Source organism: Ranitomeya variabilis, chromosome 5 (genome assembly GCF_051348905.1).
Source record: "Ranitomeya variabilis isolate aRanVar5 chromosome 5, aRanVar5.hap1, whole genome shotgun sequence".
In the NCBI taxonomy this organism is placed as follows: domain Eukaryota; kingdom Metazoa; phylum Chordata; class Amphibia; order Anura; family Dendrobatidae; genus Ranitomeya; species Ranitomeya variabilis.
In genome coordinates, this window is record NC_135236.1 from 425082782 (window position 1) to 425108381 (window position 25600).

At 40.7% G+C, this 25600-nt stretch overlaps 1 protein-coding gene across 1 annotated transcript in view; it reads right to left on the minus strand.

The window, feature by feature from the left end:
- Positions 1 to 25600, minus strand: part of PTPRR (protein tyrosine phosphatase receptor type R) — a 393781-nt gene that overhangs the window by 251957 nt on the left and 116224 nt on the right. The window lies entirely within an intron of this gene.

Here is a 25600-nt window from a genome sequence, read left to right on the forward strand (position 1 = left end):
TTTATCATCGATTGGTATGAATGTCATGACGTTTTCCCAGAGGTTCAATGGTTGATACTTGCATTACTGAAAACTGTACTCTGAAATAATCCATTAGTAGGAAGGGGAGACACAGCATGTACATTATTTTGGTTATTACTAGTAGCGTTAGTACACAAGTACATTTGTTATTACAATAGGACAAGGAGCCTTGATAACTGATAAGTGAATAACTTGATATAAAAAGACATTTTATCTAATAGTCTCTCAACCAGCTGTCACATATGTTTTCTATCCGATGGGCTACTGACCAAATCCCAACAGAACTTTCTTTTCTAGAGCCTTCTCTAGTTGCTGGGGGATATATAAATTGCATTTAGCCACTTAGATAAAGCATCCAAGCAGTAAAGGTGCATTTACACTGCAAGATCATGAACGGGTATCATTAAAAACACCTGCTTCACGTTTATCTAAATAGGCTGCCAATCGCTCGATGAATGACCAAAACGTTCATTCACCAGGAATGATCTTTTGAGCAGCTTATAAAATCATGGTTCTCAGCGGTGCAATGTCCTGTACATACAGGACTCGCCACACCAACAATCACAGCAGTTTACGTGTTCTAAGTGACTAATATACATCGCCCAGAGTGCATCATTTGCTTTCGTCTGCCTGTGTAAACAGGCAGTCAAATGGCCACTGATTGGTAAAAGTTTACCAATCGGAGATTATACAGTATTGTGTCGCCGGTCGGTTCGTGTAAACAGATCATAAGATGCAATTGTTGTACACCACTAGGATAGGGTAATCGTCATGACCAACAATGGGTTTGCCATTTTGCCCTATATGCCAATGACGAGTAAATGAGCATATTTTTGAATTGAGATCACTTCTAGGCGTCTTTACAGTATCAATGCAGTTCAGCACTTTAAAAATCATTATATATTTTAGTCTTTTATGGTCTTCATTGATCATTTAAAAAGTAAGTACAATTTAACACAACTTGTTTAATATTTTTAAAGCACTTTACATGCCTGGTGGAAGTCCAAGTCATAAGACGCAACACAGTAGGGTAAAGTATGGATGAAATATACATAGGCACTAATTCATCAACACCGGCGTTAGAGGAGTGAGATGCGCTTCCGTGAGCTATGCTAGAAATGTTACTCCAGTCAGGGACTATGCAGAGATTTCTGGCATATGGAGTATAACAACATCATGCCCCTGCACCACACATTTCTGTGAAGCTAAGAGAAACTGGCGTGAGTGCCAAAAGTCAATATCCTGCAATTTTTTAAAACTTTTATGCCACTTTTTTGGTGTAAAGGCGGTGATGAATCAGAGCCATAGGCTTTGTATTTGATGCATACTCTGCTCTGTGTGCATGCTCAGGCAGGAGCTGCACACTTCTCAGGACCAGGCATGTAAAGCGCCTGACAAATATAATAAAAAAAATGCATAAAAGTTTAGTTACTCATTAATAGATCATGAATCATTCAGACAAGGCTATCACTGCTGGATTGTGCAGGGTAGGAAATTGCACTTTACTATACCAATATGCAGCCTATATTACTGTGAACTGTAACTAGGAGTTAAATACCCAATTCTCAGTTGATGGCTTAGGCAGAAGCAGGGAATGAATTACATTGACCATGTAGATGATTAAATACTCATGTTTAAGATGGAAATCAGAGGAGCCTTATATAAAATATGAGATATCAGGCATAAGTTAAAGTAATATTTATGTTGTATCAGTGTCAGGGTAGTAACACCTAATTTCTCTACCATAATTGAGATATCCTCATAAAGATACAGTATTTGAAGGGAGTCTGCTAGCAGTTTTCATCCCCCTAGGCTCTCCCCTCTGCTCCTGCACAAGCAGTCTCCTGATTGTATATTAGAGCCGTCACTTAGAGAAAATAGACCGCACCCTGGGTGGTCAAAAATCTGTAAAAAATGCGGACATACTCACTTTATTTCTCTACTGAGATATTATGTTTGGATTTGATACTAATTCATTTTGTATGTTTTTCACACAATTATCAGGGAGCTATACTTTACCCTTTAAGTGGAAGTAACAGTGGTCACTGGGTAGTTTAAAAAATGGAAGAATCGCTTCCAACACTATATTATTGCAGATTGCTAAGAAGTTTATCTAGTGAGGTGGGACTCACTGTAGTGTGGCGGTATGATTCAGTACCACTGTATATGGGATGTTAGTACATGTACTATCTAAGGGATATTTCTGATACTTTAGATGGTTGGGAGTGAGTATGTAGAGTGGCATGATCCTCGTGATGGTGGGTACTTCCCTCAGTTGGCTGAAACTATATCATAACTTCCTAAGTATGGTGGAAAGCAAAATAGAAGTGGTGACTGGAGAGTCATCATGCATGATCATTGTGAGTTCTGGAGTTTGTAGAAGTGAATCTCCCTGAATGTTAGAGAAGGTGAGAGAATTATGTATGAGAACTGATCCCAGTAATGTGGAGCACAAGATTATTAAAGGGGAAGACACTATTAATAGTCCATCTAAGCTATATTCTTAGGGTGTTTATCAAAGGAGCATGGTTCAAAAGGTAATAATGCATACCAGTCTAAAGGTAATCCAAAAAATCCTGTGAACATCGCCGCCCCCTTGGTAAAGACCATAAGGCACTAAATTAAAAGAGCCATATCTATGGAATCGTATGGGGAATTAACAAACAAACAAATATCAAATTGACAAAAAAGAGGTATACTAATGAAAGCACCTGGAATAAAATAAGTGAAAAAACAACCCACTTCTGACCTGGTGGCAGGTCCTCCTTAAGCTTTGTTCCTCTCCTTGAAAATCAAAATAACAAGAGAGAAGTATGCACGGAAAAGGGAAGTTTCCTACCAATCAAGATTTGTGTAACTCCAACACACGGAGGAAAGTAAACCAATTATTTTGAATTGCTTTTATCCCAAAGTTTCGACCCACAGATCTTTTCAAGGAAAATCTCTATACAATACATGTGATACGTAAAATATGTGATCAAAATTATCACATCCTTGTCTCTAGTGATAAATATTCCCTATACCAATATTCCAATAAGAACTGAGTTTGTGAGTCCTTATGTTTTCCTGCAGGAAAGATATACATATATCTTTGTACTGTGTTAGCCAGTAGATAGAATAATATTTGGAATTGAGAGTCCTCAGTGTGCTGTGTTCTGTATAAATATGTGACTCTTCAGATGTTGTATTAGTCTGTGCCCGATGAAGAGACCGGTGTAGTCTCAAAAGCTTGCAATTTGTTACCATCTTTTCAGTTAGCCATTAAAAGGTATCAACCACTGAGGACTCTCAATTCCAAATATTATTCAATGTTTTCCTGAACATTAACTCAGTGTTCTACTGCCGCCTAGTGATAATAAATAACATTTTCCTTAAATCAGCCAACAATATAACATACAAATCAAACAAAGCTAGTGGTGCTGGCATTAACATTTTCTTTCTGTTTTAGTTTACTGCATCTCACTTATAATCACAACCCATTCAGCAAACTGAACAGCAGTAATATGGTCGTTTAGGGATCTGATTAGTTTTGTTATGAAAAACATTTTAATTACTGTTATTTGATTGACCAAGCTTACGTCAGCATATGGCAGAATGTTAAAGCCTCATGCACCTCATGGATGTATTACAACTTACGCATTCCAAGTTGCACAAGTCCAAATTGGTTGACCATCAAAAGACTTTCCTCGCTAATAAACAGGCTGACATAACCAGAGTGTCAGGACTCTGAACATTTTTTACCTTTTGTGCATTACTGCCCTTTTCCAAGATGGTGTCTTTGGTCTCATGTGCACTGTGTCTTCCTGCTATAAAACTCCACCCCAGCCTTCAGTCTGTGCTAGAGTATTCTGCCTTGCATCCAGCTCCTGACCTCTGATTACTCCCTGGCTATACACCTGCTCCTGTGAACCTGTGTGGTGATCCTGCTACTCTGCTCTGAGTTCCTGCTGCATACACAAGTTTCCAGTAATCCTCCTTCATCTGCTGTTCGTGTTTACTTCCATCTGCATTTGCTGGACATGTAAGCTGTTTCTGCTTTGTAATAACCTGAGACTATTAACCAGGCCTCCCTGGTTGAGCTAAGATATGATTTGAACTGCCTAATAAGCATATCTATCTGTGCCTGAACTAAGACAAGGATTTATTTGTGTCAAGTATCCTCAAGAATAACTGTGCTTCATAGACTTTCTGCTTGATTGCATTTTCCTCTGAAGTTTCCTATAGACTGCTAAGCTGCGTTTATTATTTGCACCAAGTGTTGTGGACTTGAGTTTCTCTCTGCACCTGTTTGAATCACCGTGTGATAATATAGACTTTACCACTTATAAAACTGTGTCCTGTAGTTGTCTTGTTCCACGCAAAGAGTCTCCTGAGTTATCCCCTATAATTATTACACAGAGCTTCTCTCTGCTTACTGGCCAGGTGAATCTGATGTTGATTCTGGCCACAAGGAGCATGGAGGTCTGGATCAGGCTTACAGGAGTGGGCGGACCTCTAGCAAGGGCATGGTCATTCAGCACCCACAATTCACGGGCCCACAGCAGTTGTGTATTCTGATTGCCAATGTATCCACAGGAGACACACTGTCTAAGGCTAAGGCTCTATAACAGGAATCATAAGGATTCTAGTGCTGCCGGGCTCAGAACACATGACTCTTATAACTGAAGCTTGATATTGACAAAGCTATCAAAAGCTGAAGCATGATAGAAAACCAGAAATAGCAGTCAATTTCACATATTGACGTTTGCACACTGAATTATACAATTTAATATAAATTATATATTTACAAATCAAATCAATGTAATTTGTCTGGCTCCAAAGTGTTCAGGCAAAGTGATACATCTCAGGTATTAAGTTACATAAATGGAATGGCTCCATTTATAGTAGATAAAACAGCTTCATATTATTCTGGACTAAACATTCTCATGCACATAAGGATGTTATGTCCTACAGGAGTCTCATCCTTGGCCTTCAATGGAAAACATTTAACGGCGGGTAGGAGAAAATCTGGATACATTATGCACACAAATCCCTACCTTGTAATCAATCCAGACGACCATTGACTAATGCAGGAAGCATTAACATGCCGAGCTATATTATTTATAATGGGTGAGGAATGGCTTACAGACCTTTTAAAAGCATATCAGCTACTGTATGTCTGGATGAACCTTACCATTGATTTGCCACTTATAACAGAAAGCTTATGGGAAATGTAATTATTTTATAAATATGCTGCACTCAAATACGTTCTGTTGCCTCATTTTTGTCTAGAAACGAGAATGATAAAACAGTTATTAAATTATGTTTAGCCTTATAGCTATTTCAATTCAAAATTACAATTTGAAAAGTCAATTTTAATGATTTAGCAGACTAACTGTGACAATAACGTTTTTGTCATTGCAGGTAATTTGCCAGTAATTTCAAAGGCAAAGGAAAGCAATAGTTTAACCCCTTAAGCCCCGAGGGTGGTTTGCACGTTAATGACCGGGCCAATTTTTACAATTCTGACCACTGTCCATTTATGAGGTTATAACTCTGGAACGCTTCAACGGATCTTGGCGATTCTGACATTGTTTTCTCGTGACATATTGTACTTCATGATAGTGGTAAAATTTATTCGATATAACTTGCATTTATTTGTGAAAAAAATGGAAATTTGGCGACAATTTTGAAAATTTGAATTTTTATGCCCTTAAATCACAGAGATATGTCACGCAAAATACTTAATAAGTAACATTTCCCACATGTCTACTTTACATCAGCACAATTTTGGAACCACGATTTTTTTTTGTTAGGGAGTTATAAGGGTTAAAAGTTGACCAGCAATTTCTCATTTTTACAACACCATTTTTTTTTTAGGGACCACATCTCATTTGAAGTCATTTTGAGGCGTCTATATGAAAGAAAATAACCAAGTGTGACACCATTCTAAAAACTGCACCCCTCAAGGTGCTCAAAACCACATTCAAGAAGTTTATTAAGCCTTCAGGTGTTTCACAGGAATTTTTGGAATGTTTAAATAAAAATGAACAATTAACTTTTTTTCACACAAAATTTATTTCAGCTCCAATTTGTTTTATTTTACCAAGGGTACCAGGTGAAAATGGACACCAAAAGTTGTTGTACAATTTGTCCTGAGTACGCTAATACCCCATATGTGGGGGTAAACCACTGTTTGGGTGCATGGCAGAGCTCGGAAGGAAAGGAGCGCCATTTTACTTTTCAATGCAAAATTGACTGGAATTGAGATGGGACGCCATGTTGCGTTTGGAGAGCCCCTGATGTGCCTAAACATTGAAACCCCCCACAAGTGACACCATTTGGAAAGTAGACCTCCTAAGGAACTTATCTAGATGTGTGGTGAGCACTTTGACCTACCAAGTGCTTCACAGAAGTTTATAATGCAGAGCTGTAAAAATAAAAAATCATATTTTTTCACAAAAATGATCTTTTTGCCCCCAATTTTTTAATTTCCCAAGGGTAAGAGAAGAAATTGGACCCAGAAAAATGTTTTGCAATTTGTCCTGAGTACGCTGATACCCCATATGTGGGTGTAAACCATTGTTTGGGTCCATGGCAGAGATCGGAAGGGAAGGAGCGCCATTTGACTTTTCAATGCAAAATTGACTGGAATTGAGATGGGATGCCATGTTGCGTTTGGAGAGCCCCTGATGTGCCTAAACATTGAAACCCCCCACAAGTGACACCATTTTGGAAAGTAGACCCCTTAAGGAACTTATCTAGATGTGTGGTGAGCACTTTGATCCACCAAGTGTTTCACAGAAGTTTATAATGCAGAGCCGTAAAAATAAAAAATCATATTTTTTCACAAAAATGATATTTTCGCCCCCAATTTTTTATTTTCACAAGGGTAAGAGAAGAAATTAGACCACAAAAGGTGTTGTGCAATTTGTCCTGAGTACGACGATACCCCATATGTTGGGGTAAACCACTGTTTGGGCGCATAGCAGAGCTCGGAAGGGAAGGAGCGCCATTTTACTTTTCAATGCAAAATTGACTGGAATTAAGATGGGACGCCATGTTGCGTTTGGAGAGCCCCTGATGTGCCTAAACATTGAAACCCCCCACAAGTGACACCATTTTGGAAAGTAGACCCCTTAAGGAACTTATCTAGATGTATGGTGAGCACTTTGACTCAACAAGTGCTTCACAGAAGTTTTTAATGCAGAGCCATAAAAATAAAAAATCATATTTTTTCACAAAAATGATCTTTTCGCCCCCAATTTTTTATTTTCCCAAGGGTAAGAGAAGAAATTGGACCCCAAATGTTGTTGTACAATTTGTCCTGAGTATGCTGATACCCCATATATGGGGGTAAACGACTGTTTGGGCACATGGCAGAGCTCGGAAGGGAAGGAGCGCCATTTGACTTTTCAATGCAGAATTGACAGGAATTGAGATGGGACACCATGTCGCGTTTGGAGAGCCCCTGATGTGCCTAAACATTAAAACCCCCCACAAGTGACACCATTTTGGAAAGTAGACCCCCTAAGGAACTTATCTAGATGTGTTTTGAGAGCTTTGAACCCCCAAGTGTTTCACTACAGTTTATAACGCAGAGCCGTGAAAATAAAAATTATTTTTTTTTCTTCACAAAAATGATTTATTAGCCCCCAGTTTTGTATTTTCCCAAGGGTAACAGGAGAAATTGGACCCCAAAAGTTGTTGTCCAATTTGTCCTGAGTACGCTGATACCCCGTATGTGGGGGGAACTACTGTTTGGGCGCATGGCAGAGCTCGGAAGGGAAGGAACACCATTTGGAATGCAGACTTAGATGGATTGGTCTGCAGGCATCACGTTGCATTTGAAGAGCCCCTGATGTACCCAAACAGTACAAACCCCCACAAGTGACCCCATATTGGAAACTAGACCTCCCAAGGAACTTATCTAGATGTGTTGTGAGAACTTTAAACCCCAAGTGTTTCACTACAGTTTATAACGCAGAGCCGTGAAAATAAAAAATATTTTTTTTTCCACAAAAATTATTTATTAGCCCCCAGTTTTGTATTTTCCCAAGGGTAACAGGAGAAATTGGACCCAAAAGTTGTTGTCCAATTTGTCCTGAGTATGCTGATACCCCATATGTGGGGGGAACCACTGTTTGGGCGCATGGCAGAGCTCGGAAGGGAAGGAGCGCCATTTGGAATGCAGACTTAGATGGACTGGTCTGCAGGTGTCACGTTGCATTTGTAGAGCCCCTGATGTACCCAAACAGTAGAAACCCCCCACACGTGACCCCATATTGGAAACTAGACCTTCCAAGGAACTTATCTAGATGTTTTGTGAGAACTTTGAACCCCCAAGTGTTTTACTACAGTTTACAATGCAGAGCCGTGAAAATAAAAAATCTTTTTTTTCCCACAAAAATTATTTTTAGCCCCCCCAATTTTAATTTTCCCAAGGATAACAAGAGAACTTGGACCCCAAAAGTTGTTGTCCAATTTGTCCCGAGTACGCTGATACACCATATGTTGGGGTAAACCCCTGTTTGGGTGCACGGGAGAGCTCGGAAGGGAAGGAGCACTGTTTTACTTTTTCAACGCAGAATTGGCTGGAATTGAGATCGGACGCCATGTCGCGTTTGGAGAGCCCCTGATGTGCCTGAACAGTGGAAACTCCCCAATTCTACCTGAAACCTTAATCCAAACACACCCCTAACCCTAATCCCAATGGTAACCCTAACCACACCCCTAACCCTGACACACCCCTAACTCTAATCCCAACCCTAATCCCAACCGTAAATGTAATCCAAACCCTAACCCTAACTTTAGCTCCAACCCTAACCCTAACTTTATCCCCAACCCTAACCCTAACTTTAGCCCCAACCCTAACCCTAACTTTAGTTCCAACCCTAGATCCAACCCTAACCCTAGCCCTAACCCTAGCCCTAGCCCTAACCCTAGCCCTAACCCTAACCCTAACCCTAGCCCTAGCCCTAACCCTAGCCCTAATCCTAATGGGAAAATGGAAATAAATACATTTTTTTAATTTTATTATTTTTCCCCAGCTAAGGGGGTGATGAAGGGGGGTTTGATTTACTTTTATAGCGTTTTTTATATCGAATTTTTATGATTGGCAGCTGTCACACACTAAAAGACGCTTTTTATAGCAAAAAAGTTTTTGCGTCTCCACATTTTGAGACCTATAATTTTTCTATATTTTGGTCCACAGAGTCATGTGAGGTCTAGTTTTTTGCGGGATGAGTTGACGTTTTTATTGGTAACATTTTCGGGCACATGACATTTTTTGATCGCTTTTTATTCTGATTTTTGTGAGGCAGAATGACCAAAAACCAGCTATTCATGAATTTCTTTTGGTGGAGGCGTTTATACCGTTCCACGTTTGGTAAAATTGATAAAGCAGTTTTATTCGTTGGGTCAGTATGATTACAGCGATATCTCATTTATATCATTTTTTTATGTTTTGGCGCTTTTATACGATTAAAGCTATTTTATAGAAAAAATAATTATTTTGGCATCGCTTTATTCTGAAGACTATAACTTTTTTATTTTTTTGCTTATGATGCTGTGTGGCAGCTCGTTTTTTGCGGGACAAGATAACGTTTTCAGCGGTACCATGTTTATTTATATCCGTCTTTTTGATCGTGTGTTATTCCACTTTTTGTTCAGTGGTATGATAATAAAGCGTTGTTTTTTGGCTCGTTTTTTTTTTTCCTTACGGTGTTCACTGAAGGGGTTAACTAGTGGGACAGTTTTATAGGTTGGGTCGTCACGGACGCGGCGATACTAAATATGTGTACTTTTATTGTTTTTTATTATTTAGATAAAGAAATGTATTTATGGGAATAATATTTTTTTTTTCTTTATTTAGGAATTTATTATATTTTTTTTTTTACACATGTGGAATTTTTTTTTTTTTTACTTTTTTACTTTGTCCCAGGGGGGGACATCACAGATCGCTGATCTGACAGTTTGCACAGCACTCTGTCAAATCAGCGATCTGACTTAGAGCGCTGCAGGCTTAACAGCGCCTGCTCTGGACCCGGAAGTAATCCCTGCAGGACCCGGATGCAGCCCCGCGGCCATTTTGGATCCGGGGCCTGCAGGGATAGGAGGTAAGAGACGCTCGGAGCAACGCGATCACATCGCGTTGCTCCGGGGTCTCAGGGAAGCACGCAGGGAGCCCCCTCACTGTGCGATGCTTCCCTATACTGCCGGAACACTGCGATCATGTTTGATCGCAGTGTGTCGGGGGTTAATGTGCCGGGGGCGGTCCGTGACCGCTCCTGGCACATAGTGCTGGATGTCAGCTGCGATAGTCAGCTGACACCCGGACGCGATCGGCCGCGCTCCCCCCGTGAGCGTGGCCGATCGCTATGATGTACTATCCCGTTGGTGGGAATTAAGGCCCACCCCACCTCGATGGGATAGTACGTCATATGGGATTAAGGGGTTAACTAATCAGTGGATACGACCATGTGCAATTTAATTTTTTTCTCTGTCCATTAAAATCTTAACCATTTAGAATATTTTTTACCTAATAATCTAAAGAATACTTTAAAAATGACATTATACTTTAGATCACAATTGTAGAATACAAAATTAGTAAATATAACCTTCATAATCTTGTGTGTCATTTCTTTAATACTTAGGGGTTTTCTATTACTTTGAGTTTCTGCACATAGCAGATTAATTTAGACAAGAAGCATATAGTCCTTAAGGTGGCCACATTAGGTTAATGTTGACTGAACCTGATGATTTCAGCTGGAGCAGATGAAATCCAAGTGTACACGGGGGGCTCCTGGTTCTCCATCAATGGATAGTATTGAAGGGAAAAAAGATTTTAAGGTATTTAGAATGTCAGTGCAAATCTTTTGTTTCAAGTGGAGAAAATTGTATCAAAGGGTGTAGGCCAGTGGCTTATTCCCCTCTACCCATTCAGATCACATGAATGCTTGGCTCAGCCAAGAGTTCATTTGTATTGGAAGGGAGAGAGATAGCAATTGACTTATAGCTCTATAGCATGTATGGCCAGCCTAATTTGGGTGTAAATAATGGACTGTGATAAGAATTTAGTGTCAAATTTCATGTTATTCTTTATATCATTGATCTACAATGTTACAAGTAGCTGCTGATTAATATGGCACCAAGTTCAGGATGCTTCAAATACTCAAATTGGAGTGAAATCTTAAAATCCAAAAGGATTTTAGACCATCGGTTGGTGCAGCATAAGTTTACATAATTTTAATGGGGCACTATCTTCCATTAACCCCTTCATGACCCAGCCTATTTTGGCCTTAATGACCTTGCCGTTTTTTGCAATTCTGACCAGTGTCCTTTTATGAGGTAATAACTCAGGAACGCTTCAACGGATCCTAGCGATTCTGAGATTGTTTTTTCATGACATATTGGGCTTCATGTTAGTGGTAAATTTAGGTCGATAATTTCTGAGTTTATTTGTGAAAAAAACGGAAATTTGGCGAAAATTTTGAAAATTTCGCAATTTTCACATTTTGAATTTTTATTCTGTTAAACCAGAGAGTTATGTGACACAAAATAGTTAATAAATAACGTTTCCCACATGTCTACTTTACATCAGCACAATTTTGGAAACAATTTTTTTTTTTTGCTAGGAAGTTATAAGGGTTAAAATTTGACCAGTGATTTCTCATTTTTACAACAAAATTTACAAAACCATTTTTTTTAGGGACCACCTCACATTTGAAGTCATTTTGAGGGTTCTATATGGCTGAAAATACCCAAAAGTGACACCATTCTTAAAACTGCACCCCTCAAGGTGCTCAAAACCACATTCAAGAAGTTTATTAACCCTTCAGGTGTTTCACAGCAGCAGAAGCAACATGGAAGTAAAAAATGAACATTTAACTTTTTAGTCACAAAAATGATCTTTTAGCAACAATTTTTTTATTTTCCCAAGGGTAAAAGGAGAAACTGGACCAGGGACGTTGTTGTCCAATTTGTCCTGAGTACGCTGATACCTCATATGTGGGGGTAAACCACTGTTTGGGCGCACGGCAGGGCTCGGAAGGGAAGGAGTGCCATTTGACTTTTTGAATGAAAAATTGGCTCCAATCTTTAGCGGACACCATGTCGCGATTGGAGAGCCCCCGTGTGCCTAAACATTGGAGCTCCCCCACAAGTGACCACATTTTGGAAACTAGACCCCCCAAGGAACTTATCTAGAAGCATAGTGAGCACTTTAAACCCCCAGGTGCTTCACAAATTGATCCATAAAAATGAAAAAGTACTTTTTTTTCACAAAAAAATTATTTTAGCCTCAATTTTTTCATTTTCACATGGGCAACAGGATAAAATGGATCCTAAATTTTGATGGGCAATTTCTCCTGAGTACACCAATACCTCACACCTCACATGTGGGGGTAAACCACTGTTTGGGCACATGGTAAGGCTCGGAAGGGAAGGAGCGCCATTTGACTTTTTGAATGAAAAATTATCTCCATCGTTAGCGGACACCATGTCGCGTTTGGAAAGCCCCTGTGTGCCTAAACATTGGAGCTCCTCCACAAGTGACCCCATTTTGGAAACTAGACCCCCCAAGGAACTCATCTAGAGGCATAGTGAGCACTTTAAACCCCCAGGTGCTTCACAAATTGATCCGCAAAAAAGAAAAAGTACTTTTTTTCACACAAAATTTCTTTTAGCCTCAATTCTTTCATTTTCACATGGGCAACAGGATAAAATGGATCCTAAAATTTGTTGGGCAATTTCTCCTGAGTATGCCGATACCTCATATGTGGGGGTAAACCACTGTTTGGGTGCACGGCAAGGCTCTGAAGGGGAGGCGTGCCATTTGACTTTTTGAATGGAAAATTAGCTCCAATCGTTAGCGGACACCATGTCGCGTTTGGAGAGCCCCTGTGTGCTTAAACATTGGAGCTCCCCTACAAGTGACCCCATTTTGGAAACTAGACCCCCCAAGGAACTTATCTAGAAGCATAGTGAGCACTTATAACCCCCAGGTGCTTCACAGAAGTTTATAACGCAGAGCCGTGAAAATAAAAAAAAAAATTTTCTTTCCTCAAAAATGATTTTTAGCCCAGGATTTTTTATTTTCCCAAGGGTAATAGGAGAAATTGGACCCCAAATGTTGTTGTCCAGTTGGTCCTGAGTACGATGATACCCCATATGTGGGGGTAAACCACTGTTTGGGCGCACGGCAGGGCTCGGAAGGGAAGGCACGCCATTTGGCTTTTTGAATGGAGAATTAGCTCCAATCATTAGCGGACACCATGTCGCGTTTGGAGAGCCCCTGTGTGCCTAAACATTGGAGCTCCCGCACAAGTGACCCCATTTTGGAAACTAGACCTCCCAAGGAACTAATCTAGATGTGTGGTGAGCACTTTGAACCCCCAAGTGCTTCACAGAAGTTTATAACGCAGAGCCATGAAAATAAAAAATAATTTTTCTTTTCTCAAAAATGATTTTTTAGCCCACAATTTTTTATTTTCCCAAGGGTAACAGGAGAAATTGGACCCCAAAAGTTGTTGTCCAGTTTCTCCTGAGTACGCTGATACCCCATATGTGGGGGTAAACCACTGTTTTGGCACACGTCGGGGTTCGGAAGGGAAGTAGTGACGTTTTGAAATGCAGACTTTGATGGAATGCTCTGCGGGCATCAGGTTGCATTTGCAGAGCCCCTGATGTGCCTAAACAGTAGGAACTCCCCACAAGTGACTCCATTTTGGAAACTAGACCCCCAAGGGAACTTATCTAGATGTGTGGTGAGCACTTTGAACCCCCAAGTGCTTCACAGAAGTTTATAACGCAGAGCCGTGAAAATAATAAATGCGTTTCCTTTCCTCAAAAATATTTTTTTAGCCCAGAATTTTTTATTTTTGCAAGAGTAACAGGAGAAATTGGACCCCAAAAGTTGTTGTCCAGTTTCTCCTGAGTACGCTGATACCCCATATGTGGGGGTAAACCACTGTTTGGGCACATGCCGGGGCTCGGAAGGGAAGTAGTGACGTTTTGGAATGCAGACTTTGATGGAATGGTCTGCGGGCATCATGTTACGTTTGCAGAGCCCCTGATATGCCTAAACAGTAGAAACCCCCCACAATTGACCCCATTTTGGAAACTAGACCCCCCATGGAACTTATCTAGATGTGTGGTGAGCACGTTCAACCCCCAAATGCTTCACAGAAGTTTACAACGCAGAGCCGTGAAAATAAAAAATCATTTTTCTTTCCTCAAAAAAGATGTTTTAGCAAGCAATTTTTTATTTTCACAAGGGTAACAGGAGAATTTGGACCCCAATATTTGTTGCCAGTTTGTTGTGAGTGTGCTGGTACCCCAAATGTGGGGGTAAACCACTGTTTGGGCACACGTCAGGGCTCGGAAGGGAAGTAGTGACATTTGAAATGCAGACTTTGATGGAATGGTCTGCGGGCGTCACATTGCATTTGCAGAGCCCCTGATGTGCCTAAACAGTAGAAACACCCCACAAGTGACCCCATTTTGGAAACTAGACCCCCGAAGGAACTTATCTAGATGTGTGGTGAGCACTTTCAACCCCCAAGTGCTTCACAGAAGTTTATAACGCAGAGCCGTGAAAATAAAAAATAATTGTTCTTTCCTCAAAAATTATGTTTTAGCAAGTAATTTTTTATTTTTGCAAGGGTAACAGGAGAAATTGGACCCCAACAGTTGTTGCCCAGTTTGTCCTGAGTACGCTGGTACCCCAAATGTGGGGGTAAACCACTGTTTGGGCGCACGTCGGGGCTTGGAAGGGCGGGAGCACCATTTGACTTTTTGAACGCAAGATTGGCTGGAATCAATGGTGGCGCCATGTTGCGTTTGGAGACCCCTGATGTGCCCAAACAGTGGAATCCCCTCAATTCTAACTTCAACACTAACCCCAACACACCCCTAATCCTAATCCCAACTGTAGCCATAACCCTAATCACAACCCTAACCCCAACACACCCCTAACCACAACCCTAACCGCAACACACCCGTAACCCTAATTCCAACCCTAACCCTAATCCTAACCCTAATCCCAACCGTAACCCTAATCCCAACCCTAACCACAACTGTAACCCCAACACACCCCTAACCCTATCCGTAACCCTAACCACAAGCCTAATCTTAACCCTATTTCAAACCCTAGCCCTAATTCCAACCCTAACTCTAATTCCAACCCTAACCCTAAGGCTATGTGCCCACGTTGCGGATTCGTGTGAGATTTTTCCGCACGATTTTTGAAAAATCTGCAGGTAAAAGGCACTGCATTTTACCTGCGGATTTACAGCAGATTTCCAGTGTTTTTTTGTGGGGATTTCACCTGCGGATTCCTATTGAGGAACAGGTGTAAAACGCTGCGGAATCTGCACAAAGAATTGACATGCTGCGGAAAATACAACGCAGCGTTTCTGCATGGAATTTTCCGCACCATGGGCACAGCGGATTTGGTTTTCCTTAGGTGTACATGGTACTGTAAACCTGATGGAAAACTGCTTCAAATTCGCAGCGGCCAATCCGCTGCAGATCCGCAGCCGATCCGCTGCGGATCCGCGACCGATCCGCTGCGGATCCGCGACCGATCCGCTGCGGATCCGCGGCCGATCCGCTGCGGATCCGCGGCCGATCCGCTGCGGATCCGCGGCCGATCCGCTGCGGATCCGCTGCCGATCCGCTGCGGATCCGCGGCCGATCCGCTGCGGATCCGCGGCCGATCCGCTGCGGATCCGCGGCCGATCCGCTGCGGATCCGCGGCCGATCCGCTGCGGATCCGCTGCGGATCCGCTGCCGATCCGCTGCCGATCCGCGGCCGATCCGCTGCGGATCCGCTGCGGATCCGCTGCCGATCCGCGGCGGATCCGCGGCCGATCCGCTGCGGATCCGCGGCCGATCCGCTGCGGATCCGCGGCCGATCCGCTCTGTGTGCACATGCCATAACCCTACCCGTAACCCTAACCCTACCCCTAACCCTACCCCTAGTTCTAACCCTAGTTCTAACCCTAACCCTAGTGGAAAAAGAAAAAAATATATTTTCTTTATTTTATTATTGTCCCTACCTATGGGGGTGATAAAGGGGGGGGGGGGGTTATTTATTATGTTTTTATTTTGATCGCTGTGATAGAACCTACCACAGCGATCAAAATGTACTTGTAATGAATCTGCCGGCTGGCAGATTCGGCGGGCGCACTGCGCATGCGCCTGCCATTTTCCAAGATGGCGGCGCCCATGGAGAAGACGGCCGGACACCGGGAGGGACATGGAAGCTAGGTAAGTATGGGGGGGTGGGATCGGAACACGGGGGGGGGGGGGATCGGAGGACCGGGGGAGCGGACAAGAGGACCGGGGGAGCGGACAGGAGGGAGGAGGGGATCGGACAGGAGATCGGGGCAGAAAGGACAACTGGGGGGGCGATCGGTGGGGTTGGGGGGGCGATCGGTGGGGTGGTGGGGGGGGCAGATCGGGGTCTCCAGCCATGGCAGATGCTATTGCAGCATCGGCCATGGCTGGATTGTAATATTTCACCATTTTCATAGGTGAAATATTACAAATCGCTCTGATTGGCTGTTTCACTTTCAACAGCCAATCAGAGCGATCGTAGCCACGGGGGGGTGAAGCCACCCCCCCTGGGCTAAAGTACCACTTCCCCTGTCTCTGCAGATCGGGTGAAAATGGAGTTAACCCTTTCACCCGATCTGCAGGGATGCGATCTTTCCATGACGCCACATAGGCGTCATGGGTCGGATTGGCACGGGTTTTCATGATGCCTACGTGGCGTCATGGGTCGGGAAGGGGTTAATATACTATGGGCCAGACTCATTATTTGCATTTTTTTATAAGTCACTATAAAGTGACTTATAAAAAAATCAGCTAGATTCTTAAAAATGTTGCATGCGGCTCATGATTTTTTGTGCAAAATTTGAACTGCTGTTCAGTTTTGTCCTTAACCTTTTTTCCAACTTGTGCTGGAGTACATTTGCACAAATGTTTTGTGATTGGATGAATCAGTAGAAAAGATTTGGGAACCCCAAATTCTATCCGCAATGGAGAACATAAAAAACAGGCTAATAAAAATAGGCTTTAAAAAGGCGCAAATTAAAAGAAGGATTAAGTGCCAAGTGAAAACAAGTGAAAAACATCAAGATGTAGACAGGATAAAAGTGCAAATGCATTAATGATTTGGGCCCTATGGCTAAAATACATAGAATAGTATTCATTTTACATCATAGAATACAAAAAAAGCGGCTACTTATTTTCAGATTAAAGATATTTGAAGAGACATAGGATCAAAGCAAAGAGTTCAGTTGTATATCTACTTTATTTTATAGTACAGTATGCATTGACATGGAAGGGTTTCTTCATTTCCTTCCACTATTATAGAAGTAAATAAATACTCATCTAAAAATTATAACTATATAAAATAAATTATATTTGACAACATCTGCAAGGAGTTTTTATGTTTTCCCCATGTTTGCGTTGGTTTCCTCTGGGTACTCCGGTTTCATCCCACACACCAAAGACATACTGATAGGGAATCTAGATTGTGAGCCCCGTCGGGGACAGCAATGATAATGTCTGTAAAGCGCTGCGGAATTAATGGCGCTATATATATAAGTAAAATAAATAAATAATTGTAGTGCAGGAAAAATTTACTTGTTTAAGATGACTTTACTTTCTGCTTAGTTTGCATATATGTCTACTTTGCACATCATATTGTCAATATTTTGGCAAAGCAGAGACCTCTGGGGTCGTTCTGTAAGGATGAATGGGTTTGTGTACACACGCATGTCCAAATTCTGAGTTTTTGAGTTATTCATTCTCACTGCATGGACACACATGGGTAAACAATCAGTGATCCATACAATAAGGATCATGGGCTTTAATGTTTCAGAGACTGCATTGTAAAGCCTTATCACTCTAAAAAATTGCAGTAAGAACCCCTTTAGAGGAAATAAATCTGATAAATAGCATAGTCTCATAGCCATCAGTTTCCATTGCAGTAATTTACAAGTTCTTTTGTAATATTTTCTACTGAAGATGAAGTAGGGTAGCCTCTAGTGGACACCACAAACAGTGTAACCAAATTACTGGCCTTAGAAACAATTTTATTTTTATAGACGGAGCATTTTCATTTTACAACAATGTTTGGTAATTGAGTTTCGACTAGAAAACTGCCCATACATATTAAACTGATGTTGGCTGAACCCCCCTATATCGACGAGTTCGTCCGCCAGTCTAATGAGTATTGGGGTCTTTGATAATTTATTGTGGGGTAAATATTGATCTGGTAAGTCCGATTTTTGGATTGCTGATTGTATTTTCTCTTGGAAATAAGCCACCGCCAAACATGTCTGATGACGGCGGCTTTCTCATAAAGAGCCTAAGAGTGCTCTCATGTATGGGGGATCCAGCTGAAATTCCTGCTGGCCAAACCATGTATTGAACCACTGTTTGACCGGCAGCCATCTAATGTGTATGGCAGCTTTTAGTCCTGGCAATAACACTGGCTTTAAGTACTTACAGAGAGTAAATGGCAGAAATGATATATTTATAATAGAAGTCACAATGTAGAACAATTACTTTAAGAGGTAATAGTTGTCAACAGTTTTGATGTTATGTAATTACATCAACTGTATATGCCATCATGAAGTGTGACAAATATATGCATGTTCCTTATTTCATGTGAAACAGAATGTATTCTCTGTACATTAAAATAGTTTTTACCCTCAGTCAACCTTAATGGTGTAGCTGGCACTTTATAAGGACACCCATAACTGGCACTCTGGAAAACAACTAGGGCAAGCACTCTGAGAATAAGACATTATACTTGTGTACTTTGTCACTGGCTCAAGATATCCCAAAATGAAAGACCAGTTTAAACAATCTGGTAATGTTTATACATTACATGTCTACATGTGGCCAAACAGTGGTCTTAACCTTGAGTTACATTTTGGTAATAATATTGAGACTTACACTACAGCTATACAGAATATTTTAACTGTTGAGAACACTCTTCTATTGTCATTGCGTATAAGTGTCATGCCATCAGTAAGAACTAACAGATAAATTACCATGCCATCTACTACAATGTCTGGTTCAGGTTGGGTCAATGCTCATGTTAGAAACTAATCACATTGGAGGATCTTTCAGCTTTCTACTGAACTATTCTACTATTCTTCCAACTGTGACCTATTTTAGCATACCAACAATTACAATTACTATGAATATATCATACATCTAATCCATGAAATTTTAAGTAAACACAACAGAAAAAGATTTCATATGCCAGTTAATTAATCGTTGTTTGGAAATGGCTTAAATTCATTTTTAATGAATAAAGATGGTAAATTGTGATATTCAAGGCTGACGTTTTAATTAAATATCCAGCAAACTGCTAAATAGAGCTTCTAATTAACTCATGATACATCCACTTTATTCCATTACTCCTTATGTTCATTTATGACAGCTGTAGTACACTCCACTTTGTAATTATTCTGCATGTATAATCATGCCACATGCAGAAAAAGATATGCTATAGCATATGCAATGTTGGGGACTAGGAACCAAAGAAATCTCCTTATCTAAGCTCTTAGATCTCTACATAATATTGAAGACACTTTCAGAATCTATAATATGACTATGGATTGAACAAAACCTTTTGGACTTATTTTATTCTCCTTATACCTCTGAAAATTCTTATTTTTCTTCAATCTGCCTTATGTTATTCTCGCTAGTCCTCTGAGAATTCTTATTTTTCTTCAATCTGCCTTATGGTTCCAAAGATATCACCGTTTTTATTTGATGATAATTTTTATGGTCTTTACCAAGTGTGTTTGGTTCACAGGAATCCTCAGGTGCATGTCTTTAGGCTGTTCTGCATTATTACCCTATGAACAACACTCTTGATGAAAAAAAATTGATAAAAATTAGAACTAATTAAGAGGACCAATATCTCTGGAACAGTATTCCAATTTTTTTTATAAAGCGGAATACGAAGGGAAGCAGCGCAAATACAATTTTTGATCTGGTAACAGGTACTGCTTAAAAGCAGTCAATCCTGAATTTTTAGGTTTCCAATTGAATAATACTTAGAAGAAAAAAATGAAACAATGTAGCAATGTGGTATAATGATTTGTGTGCATCTTATCAACATGTACTATAAAAGTCATAATACAGATCCTTTCACAAAACATGCACAATGAATTTATAAATGCTGATTATAAATACTGTATTTTGTCATTAAATTAAATCTCCAGAGGTCTCACGACATTCTCTGCACTAAGGGTACAGTGGGGAAAAAAAGTATTTAGTCAGCCACCAATTGTGTAAGTTCTCCCACTTACAAAGATGAGAGAGGCCTGTAATTCACATCATAGGTAGACCACAACTATGAGAGTCAAAATTGAGAAAACAAATCCAGAAAATCACCTTGTCTGATTTGGCAAGATTTATTTTGCATATTATGGTGAAAAATAAGTATTTGGTCACCTAAAAACATGCAAGATTTCTGGCTCTCACAGAACTGTAACTTCTTTTTTAAGAGGCTCCTCTGTCCTCCACTGATTACCTGTAGTAATAGCACCTGTTTGAACTTGTTATCAGTATAAAAGACACCTGCCCACAACCTCAAACAGTCACACTCCAAACTCCACTATGGTGAAGACCAAAGAGCTGTCGATGGACACCAGAAACAAAATTGTAGCCCTGCACCAGGCTGGGAAGACTGAATCTGCAATAGGCAAGCAGCTTGGTGTGACGAAATCAACTGTGGGAGCAATAATAAGAAAATAGAAGACATACAAGACCACTGATAATCTCTCTCAATCTGGGGCTCCAAGCAAGAACTCACCTCGTGTGGTCAAAATGATCACAAGAATGGTGAGCAAAAACCATCAGTAGCACACTATGCCGCCAGGGCCTGAGACTCTTATCCTGCAGTGCCAGACGTGTCCCCCTGCATAAGCCAGTACATGTCCGGGCCCGTCTGAAGTTTGCTAGAGAGCATTTGGATTATCCAGATGAATATTGGAAGAATGTCATATGGTCTGATGAAACCAAAGTAGAAACCAAACTCATCGTGTTTGGGAGAGACAGAATGCTGTGTTGCATCCAAAGAACACCATACCTACTGTAAAGCATGGGGGTGGTAACATCATGCTTTAGGGCTGTGTCTCTGCAAAGGGTCCTGGACAACTGATCGGTGTACATGAAAGAATGAATGGGGCCATACAGTTAGGTCCATATATATTTGGACAGAGACAACCTTTTTCTAATTTTGGTTATAGACATTACCACAATGAATTTAAAACAAAACAATTCAGATGCAGTTGAAGTTCAGACTTTCAGCTTTCATTTGAGGGTATCCACATTAAAATTGGATGAAGGGTTTAGGAGCTTCCGCTCCTTAACATGTGCCACCCTGTTTTTAAAGGGACCAAAAGTAATTGGACAATTGACTCCAAGGCTATTTCATGGACAGTTGTGGGCAATCCCTTCATTATGTCATTCTGAATTAAGCAGATAAAAGGCCTGGAGTTGATTTGAGGTGTGGTGCTTGCATTTGGAAGGTTTTGCTGTGAAGTAAACATGCGGTCAAAGGAGCTCTCCATGCAGGTGAAACAAGCCATCCTTAAGCTGCGAAAACAGAAAAAAAACCATCTGAAAAATTGCTACAATATTAGGAGTGGCAAAATCTACAGTTTGGTACATCCTGAGAAAGAAAGAAAGCACTGGTGAACTCATCAATGCAAAAAGACCTGGGTGCCCACGGAAGACAACAGCGGTGGATGATCGCAGAATAATCTCCATGGTGAAGAGAAACCTCTTCACAACAGCCAACCAAGTGAACAGCACTCTCCAGGAGGTAGGCGTATCAATATCCAAATCTACCATAAAGAGAAGACTGCATGAAAGTAAATACAGACGGTTCACTGCACGGTGCAAGCCACTCATAAGCATCAAGAATAAAAAGGCTAGACTGGACTTTGCTAAAAAACATCTAAAAAAGCCAGCACAGTTCTGGAAGAACATTCTTTGGACAGATGAAACCAAGATCAACCTCTACCAGAATGATGGAAAGAGAAAAGTATGGCGAAGGCGTGGTACAGCTCATGATCCAAAGCATACCACATCATCTGTAAAACACTGCAGAGGCAATGTGATGGCTTGGGCATGCATGGCTGCCAGTGGCACTGGGTCACTAGTGTTTATTGATGATGTGACACAGGACAGAAGCAGCCGAATGAATTCTGAGGTATTCAGAGCCATACTGTGTGCTCAGATCCAGCCAAATGCAGCCAAACTGGTTGGCTGTCGTTTCATACTACAGATGGACAATGACCCAAAACATAAAGCCAAAGCAACCCAGGAGTTTATTAAAGCAAAGAAGTGGAATATTCTTGAATGGCCAAGTCAGTCACCTGATCTGAACCCAATTGAGCATGCATTTCACTTGTTATAGACTAAACTTCAGACAGAAAGGCCCATAAACAAACAGCAACTGAAAACCACTGCAGTGAAGGCATGGCAGAGAATCAAAAAGGAGGAAACACAGCATCTGGTGATGTCCATGAGTTCAAGACTTCAGGCAGCCATTGCCAACAAAGGATTTTCAACCAAGTACTAGAAATGAACATTTTATTTACAATTATTTAATCTGTCCAATCACTTTTGGTCCCTTTAAAAACAGGGTGGCACATATTAAGGAGCTGAAACTCCTAAACCCTTCATCCAATTTTAATGTGGATACCCTCAAATGAAAGCTGAAAGTCTGAACTTCAACTGCATCTGAATCGTTTTGTTTAAAATTTATTGTGGTAATGTCTAGAACCAAAATTAGAATAATGTTGTCTCTGTCCAAATATATATGGACCTAACTGTATATCATGACATTTTGAGTGCAAATCTCCTTCCATCAGCAAGGGCATTGAAGATAAAATGCGAATGGGTCATTCAGCATAATAATGATCCCAAGCACACCACCAGGGAAACAAAGGAGTGGCTTTGTAAGAAGCATATGAAAGTCCTGGAGTGGCCTAGCCAGTCTTCAGATCTCAAACCCTTAGAAAACCTTTGGAGGGAGTTGAAAGTCTGTGTTGCCCAGCAACAGGCCCAAAACATCGCTGCTCTAGAGGAGATCTGCATGGAGGAATAGGCCAACATACCACCAACGGTGTGTGCCAACCTTGTGAAGACTTACAGAAAACGTCCGACTTCTGCTATTGCCAACAAAGAACATATAACAAAAAATACTGAGATGAACTTTTGTTATTGACCAAATACTTACTTTCCATGATAATTTGAAAACTAAATCTTGCCAAATCAGACAAGGTGATTTTCTGGATTTGTTTTCTCAATTTTGACTCTCATAGTTGTGGTCTACCTATCATGTCAATTAAAGGCCTCTCTCATCTTTTTAAGTGGGAGAACTTGCACAATTGGTGGCTGACTAAATACTATTTTTCCTCACTGTATGTGCACACATTAAGTGTTTTCTGCTAGCATCAAAAATGTATCTCTAGACAGGAAAAATGCTACATAAAAAAGGCATTTTTCCATGCATTTTAGATGCATGTTTCATCCCATTCATCAGAATGGGTGAAAAACATTGCAAAATACTGAAAGAATTGACATGCTGTAGATTTGAAAAAGCATCAACTCTGGAAAGAAAAAATAATAACTTGTGTAAGAGATTTCAAAAATTAAAATTAATTTCACTGGGAAAGTAAAATGCATCGTTTAAAGTGAAGTGTTAAGATACCCTAAGACCACGTATGTCAGTATTATTTAAATAACATAGTAACATAGTAACATAGTTATTAAGATTGAAGGAAGACTTTAAGTCCATCTAGTTCAACCCATAGCCTAACCTAACATGCCCTAACATGTTGATCCAGAGGAATGCAAAAAAAAAACCCATGTGGCAAAGGGTAAGCTCCACATTGGGGAAAAAAATTCCTTCCCGATTCCACATATGGCAATCAGACTAGTTCCCTGGATTCACCCTAACAAGGAATCTAGTATATATACCCTGTAACATTATACTTTTCAAGAAAGGCATCCAGTCCCCTCTTAAATTTAAGTACTGAATCACTCATTACAACATCATACGGCAGAGAGTTCCATAGTCTCACTGCTCTTACAGTAAAGAATCCGCGTCTGTTATTATGCTTAAACCTTCTTTCCTCCAGACTTACAGGATGCCCCCTTGTCCCTGTCTCAGGTCTATGATTAAAAAGATCATCAGAAAGGTCTTTGTACTGTCCCCTCATATATTTATACATTAAAATAAGATCACCCCTTAGTCTTCGTTTTTCCAAACTAAATAGCCCCAAGTGTAATAACCTATCTTGGTATTGCAGACCCCCCAGTCCTCTAATAACCTTGGTCGCTCTTCTCTGCACCTGCTCCAGTTCAGCTATGTCTTTCTTATACACTGGAGACCAGAACTGTGCACAGTATTCTAAGTGTGGTCGAACTAGTGACTTGTATAGAGGTAAAATTATGTTCTCCTCATGAGCATCTATGCCTCTTTTAATGCATCCCATTATTTTATTTGCCTTTGTAGCAGCTGCCTGACACTGGCCACTGAATATGAGTTTGTCATCCACCCATACACCCAGGTCTTTATCAGTGACAGTTTTTCCCAGTGTTTTAAAATTAAGCACATAATTATACATCTTATTTCTTCTGCCCAAGTGCATGACCTTACATTTATCCTCATTAAAGCTCATTTGCCATTTATCAGCCCAAGCTTCTAGTTTACATAAATCATCATGTAATATAAAATTGTCCTCCTCTGTATTGATTACCCTGCAGTGTTTAGTGTCATCTGCAAATATTGAAATTCTGCTCTGTATGCCCCCTACAACGTTATTAATAAATATGTTAAAAAGAAGAGGGCCCAATACTGACCCCTGTGGTACCCCACTGCTAACCGCGACCCAGTCCGAGTGTGCTCCATTAATAACCACCCTTTGTTTCCTATCCCTGAGCCAGCTCTTCACCCACTTACACATATTTTCCCCTATCCCCATTATTTTCATTTTATGTATCAACCTTTTGTGTGGCACCGTATCAAAAGCTTTTGAAAAGTCCATATACACTACGTTCACTGCGTTACCTTGGTCCAGTCCGGAACTTACCTCTTCATAGAAATTGATCAGATTAGTCTGACAGGAATGGTGCCTAGTAAACCCATGCTGATATTGGGTCATGAGGTAATTCCTCCTCAGATGCTCCAGTATAGCATCCCTTAGAATGCCCTCCAGGATTTTACCCACAGTAGAGGTTAAGCTTACTGGCCTATAATTTCCGAGTTCATCTTTTGTCCCCTTTTTGAAAATTGGCACCACATTTGCTATACGCCAGTCCTGTGGTACAGACCCTGTTATTATGGACTCTTTAAAGATTAAAAATAATGGTCTATCAATGACTGTACTTAATTCCTGCAGTACTCGGGGGTGTATCCCATCCGGGCCCGGAGATTTGTCAATTTTAGTGATTTTCAGACGCCGCCGTACTTCCTGCTGGGTTAAGGAGATGACACTTAATGGGAAATTTTTGTTATCACTGATCATTTTGTCTGCCATGGGATTTT